Below are 6,428 nucleotides of genomic sequence, written 5' to 3'. Positions count from 1 at the left end.
GGGCTTCGGCGGCGGCGCGGAGCCACGTGGCGCGGTGATTCGTCCGGCGCCGGGCGGACGTGTCCGGCGCGCGGAGGAAGGGGAAGACTAGGGTTTGGACCCGAATTTGGATGAGGACATATTTATAGCTAGGGGGAGCTAGGAGACTTCAAATGGAGTGCGGTTTTCGCCCACACGATCATGATCGAACGACCGAGAGCATGGAGGAGACTTAGATGGGTTATTGGGCTGTTTGGAGGGGGGTTTGGCTGCAACACACAAAAGGCCTTTTGTTGAGGATATAGACCTTAGAGTCACCTGCCAGAAGGGGCCGGGTTACTCATAATGGTCATCGACAGAAGCCCGGCGACAAGCTTGAAGATGGTGGGCCAAAGATGGGCTTAAGACCCGGATATGGCTTAAGGCCCGTAGTTACAACCATCCTTATGGTAGAACTTGTAGTGTAAGGCAAGAATAGTTGAGAGTCCGAGCCGGACACTCTTATGAGCCGGCCGGGACTCTGAGAGCTGTTGGGCGTCAGTCTCCCTATATAAAGGGACGACCCGGCAGCGGTTTAGGGGCAAGAGAGATCTCATCGAGAGCCGGTCATAACAGTTAAGCTCCCTGGTCATCGAAACCCTAATCAATACCACCTCAACTGGACGTAGGCTTTTACCTTCACCGTAAGGGGCCGAACCAGTATAAAACCTCGTGTTCCTTGTCCCATTAACCCCTTCAAGCTTCCTAGCGGCGATGGCTCCACGACTAAGTTCTAGCTTGAGGACATCTGCCGTGACAATTCCACGATAGTTGGCGCCCACCGTGGGGCCAGCGCACGGTGGATTTGAGTTCTTGAAGGGCAGCTTCGAAGGGCTCAAGGGATACGCTGTGGGCCGGATGACCAAGAGTCGTCGCGGCAAGCTCTACATCGACGATGCAAACTGGGGCCCCGACGACGCCTCAATTGAGTACGGGTACCGGGTCCCCTTCGGCGGAATTCATGTTTTCATTGGCAAGATTGGTGAGCCGGGCCATGAGCCGGATCTCTGCGCCGATCTCATCGAGACGGCTCAGCGTGCACGACCCGCCGGGGCCCTGCCTGCCTTAAAGCATGCTTTTGTGGGATGTATCCATGGAGGGCTCTCTGGATCTGGTGATGAGACGGCCGCCGGCTCTGACGGCGAGTCGTCCACCGATGAGTCAAACTCGTTATATCAACTTTAAGATGGCAGGCTCATGGGTTGTTCCGATGGTGACAGTATTCCGGACCCGTTTGAGCCGCCAAGCCGGGTTGGAATCTTCATGGCCGGTGCGCAGCCTGTTCAGAACCCTGCTGCTGGAGCGGGAAACCCGGTGCCCTCGCCGGCTCAGGTGCTGATGGATCTCACGGACAAGATGACGACCCTGTTGACCGCCGCGGTTGACCCGGTGGATCAAGCTCAGCATGATGTGGAGGTGGCGCAGTTAAAGTTAGATCTAGTGAAAGCTAAGGAGGATCTGGCAGCGGAAGGGATCAGGATGGCTGCGGAGAGGGCGGCTCTCGACGCCCAAACTCAGTTGATCCAGGCGCAGTCCTTCCGGCTCACGATGGATCAGAACGCGTCCAATGAGGTCATGAGAAGGAGGCATCAAAAAGCCCAATCTCGACTCCCTCCGGTTTACGATCCTCGAAACCTCTTCAACACGCCAGGTGCAGGGTCTAGTAACCCGCCAGGGATCATACTGTTGGGGAACGTAGTAGAAATTCAAAATTTTCTACGCATCACCAAGATCAATCTATGGAGTTTACTAGCAACGAGAGGGAAGGAGTGCATCTACATACCCTTGTAGATCGCGAGCGGAAGCGTTCAAGAGAACGGGGTTGATGGAGTCGTACTCGTCGTGATCCAAATCACCGATGATCCTAGCGCCGAACGGACGGCACCTCCGCGTTCAACACACGTACGGAGCAGCGACGTCTCCTCCTTCTTGATCCAGCAAGGGGGGAGGAGAGGTTCATGGAGATCCAGCAGCACGACGGCGTGGTGGTGGAAGTAGTGGGATTCCAACAGGGCTTCGCCAAGCGCTGCGGGAGGAGGGAGATGTGTCACGGGAGGGAGAGGGAGGTGCCAGGGCTTAGGTACCGCTGCCCTCCCTTCCCCCCACTATATATAGGGCCAAGGGAGAGGGGGGGCGCAGCCTTGGCCCTTCCTCCAAGGAAGGGTGCGGCCAGGGAGGAGTCCTTCCTCCCCAAGGCACCTCGGAGGTGCCTTCCCCCTTTAGGACTCTCCCTTTTTCTTATCTCTTGGCGCATGGGCCTCTTGGGGCTGGTGCCCTTGGCCCATATAGGCCAAGGCGCACCCCCTACAGCCCATGTGGCCCCCCGGGGCTGGTGGACCCCCTTGGTGGACCCCCGGACCCCTTTCGACACTCCCGGTACAATACCGATAAAGTGCGAAACTTTACCGGCGACCAAAATAAGACTTCCCATATATAAATCTTTACCTCCGGACCATTTCGGAACTCCTCGTGACGTCCGGGATCTCATCCGGGACTCCGAACAACTTTTCGGGTTACCGCATACTAATATCTCTATAACCCTAGCGTCACCGAACCTTAAGTGTGTAGACCCTACGGGTTCGGGAGACAGGCAGACATGACCGAGACGACTCTTCGGTCAATAACCAACAGCGGGATCTGGATACCCATGTTGGCTCCCACATGCTCCTCGATGATCTCATCGGATGAACCACGATGTCGAGGATTCAATCAATCTCGTATACAATTCCCTTTGTCTATCGGTATGTCACTTGCCCGAGATTCGATCGTCGGTATCCCGATACCTTGTTCAATCCCATTACCGGCAAGTCTCTTTACTCGTTCCGTAACACATCATCCCGTGATCAACTCCTTGGTCACATTGTGCACATTATGATGATGTCCTACCGAGTGGGCCCAGAGATACCTCTCCGTTTACACGGAGTGACAAATCCCAGTCTCGATTCGTGCCAACCCAACAGACACTTTCGGAGATACCTGTAGTGCACCTTTATAGCCACCCAGTTACGTTGTGACGTTTGGTACACCCAAAGCATTCCTACGGTATCCGGGAGTTGCACAATCTCATGGTCTAAGGAAATGATACTTGACATTAGAAAAGCTCTTAGCAAACGAACTACACGATCTTGTGCTAGGCTTAGGATTGGGTCTTGTCCATCACATCATTCTCCTAATGATGTGATCCCGTTATCAACGACATCCAATGTCCATGGTCAGGAAACCGTAACCATCTATTGATCAACGAGCTAGTCAACTAGAGGCTTACTAGGGACATGGTGTTGTCTATGTATCCACACATGTATCTGAGTTTCCTATCAATACAATTCTAGCATGGATAATAAACGTTTATCATGAACAAGGAAATATAATAATAACCAATTTATTATTGCCTCTAGGGCATATTTCCAACAGTCTCCCACTTGCACTAGAGTCAATAATCTAGTTCACATCACCATGTGATTAACACTCACAGGTCACATCACCATGCGACCAACACCCAAGAGTTTACTAGAGTCAACAATCTAGTTCACATCTCTATGTGATTAACACTCAATGAGTTCTGGTTTGATCATGTTATGCTAGTGAGAGAGGTTATTAGTCAACGGGTCTGAACCTTTCAGATCCGTGCGTGCTTTACGAATATTTATGTCATCTTGTAGATGCTACCACGCGCTACTTGGATCCATTTCAAATAACTGCTCTACTATACGAATCCGGTTTACTACTCAGAGCCATCCGGATTAGTGTCAAAGTTCGCATCGACGTAACCCTTTACGACGAACTCCTTTTCACCTCCATAATCGAGAAAATTCCTTAGTCCACTAGATAGTAAGGATAAGTTCGACCGCTGTCATGTGATCCATTCCCGGATCACTATTGTACCCCTTGACCAACTCATGGCAAGGCACACTACATGTGCGGTACACAGCGTAGCATACTATAGAGCCTACGTCTAAAGCATAGGGGACGACCTTCGTCCTTTCTCTCTCTTCTGCTGTGGTCAGGTCTTGAGTCTTACTCAATACTCACACCTTGTAACACAGCCAAGAACTCCTTCTTTGCTGATCTATTTTGAACTCTTTCAAAATCATGTCAAGGTGTGCGTTCTTTGAAAGTATCATCAGGCGTCTTGATCTATCTCTATAGATCTTGATGCCCAATATGTAAGCAGCTTTATCCAGGTCTTCCTTTGAAAGACTCCTTTCAAACAACCCTTTATGCTTTCTAGAAATTTTACATCATTTCGGATCAACAATATGTCATTCACATATACTTATGAGAAATGTTGTAGCGCTCCCACTCACTTTATTGTAAATACAAGTTTCTAACAAACTTTGTATAAACCCAAAAACTTTGATCACTCCATCAAAGCGTATATTCTGACTCCGAGATGCTTGCTCTAGTCCATGGAAGGATCGCTGGAGCTAGCATACCTTTTAGCATCCTTAGGATCGACAAAACCTTTCTGATTGTATCACATACAACCTTTCCTTTCGAAAACTGGTAAGGAAACTTGTTTTGACATCCATCTGCCAGATTTCATAAATGCAGCTAATGCTAACATGATTCCGACGGACTTAAGCATCGCTACGGATGAGAAAATCTCATCGTAGTCAACTCCTTGAACTTGTGAAAATGCTCTTTGCCACAAGTCGAGCTTCATAGACGGTAACATTACCGTCCATGTCCGTCTTCTTCTTAATGATCCATTTATCTCAATGGCTTGCCGATCATCGGGCAAGTTCACCAAAGTCCATGCTTTGTTCTGATACATGGATCCTATCTCGGATTTCATGGCTTCTAACCATTTGTTGGAATATGGGCCCACCATCGCTTCTCCATAGCTCATAGGTTCATTGTTGTCTAGCAACATGACTTCCAAGACAGGATCACGTGCCACTCTGAAGTAGCACACATCCTCGTCGTCCTACGAGGTTTTTGGTAGTGACTTGATCCGAAGTTTCATGATCACTATCATGAGCTTCCACTTCAATTGGTGTAGGTGCCACAGGAACAACTTCATGTGCCTTGCTACGCACTAGTTGAAGTGTCGGTTCAATAACCTTATCAAGTCTCCACCATCCTCCCACTCAATTCTTTCGAGAGAAACTTTTCCTCGACAAAGGATCTGTTTCTAGAAGCAATTACCTTTTGCTTCCAGATCTGAAATAGGAGGTATACCCAACTATTTTTTGGGTATTCTATGAAGACGCATTTATCCGCTTTGGGTTCGAGCTTATCAGCCTGAAACTTTTTCACATAAGCATCGGAGCCCCAAACTTTTAAGAAACGACAACTTAGGTTTCTCTAAACGGTGTCGTCTCAACGGAATTGCGCGGTGCCCCTTTTAAAGTGAATGCGGTTATCCCTAATGCCTAACCCATAAACGATAGTGGTAATTCGATAAGAAACATCATGGTATGCACCATATCCAATAGGGTGCAGTTATGATGTTCGGACACACCATCACACTATGGTGTTCCAGGCGGTATTAATTGTGAAACACTTCCACAATGTCTTAATTGTGTGCCAAACTCGTAACTCAGATACTCATCTCTATGATCATATCACAGACATTTTATCCTCTTGTCACGACGATCTTCAACTTCACTCTGAAATTACTTGAACCTTTCAATAATTCAGACTTGTGTTTCATCAAGTAAATACACTCAGCATCTACTCAAATCATCTGTGAAGTAAGAACATAACGATATCCACTGCATGCCTCAGCACTCATTGGACGGCACACATCAAAATGTATTACATCCAACAAGTTGCTCTCTTGTTCCATCTTACTGAAAATGAGGCCTTTCAGTCATCTTGCCCATGTGGTATGATTTGCATGTCTCAGGTGATTCAAAATCAAGTGAGTCCAAACGATCCATCTGCATGGAGTTTCTTCATGCATATATACCAATAGACATGGTTCACATGTCTCAATCTTTTCAAAAACGAGTGAGTCCAAAGATCCATCTACATGGAGCTTCTTCATGCGTTTTATACCAATATGACTCATGTGGCAGTGCCACAAGTATGTGGTACTATCATTACTATCTTATATCTTTTGGCATGAACATGTGTATCACTACGATCGAGATTCATTTTAGGTGCAAGACCATTGAAGGTATCAAATAAACAGAGTAACCATTATTCTCCTTAAATGAATAACCGTATTGCGATAAACATAATCCAATCATGTTTATGCTCAACGCAAACACCAATCTCGATGGTAGAGGGAGCATGCGATGCTTGATCACATCAACCTTGGAAACACTTCCAACACACATCGTCATCTCACTTTTAGCCAGTCTCCATTTATTCCGCAGCTTTTATTTTGAGTTACTAACACTTAGCAACCGAACCGGTATCTAATACCCTGGTGCTGCTCGGAGTACTAGTAAAGTACACAT

This window comes from Triticum aestivum, chromosome 1D (genome assembly GCF_018294505.1).
Source record: "Triticum aestivum cultivar Chinese Spring chromosome 1D, IWGSC CS RefSeq v2.1, whole genome shotgun sequence".
Taxonomy (NCBI): domain Eukaryota; kingdom Viridiplantae; phylum Streptophyta; class Magnoliopsida; order Poales; family Poaceae; genus Triticum; species Triticum aestivum.
This window is presented reverse-complemented; position numbering follows the sequence as displayed.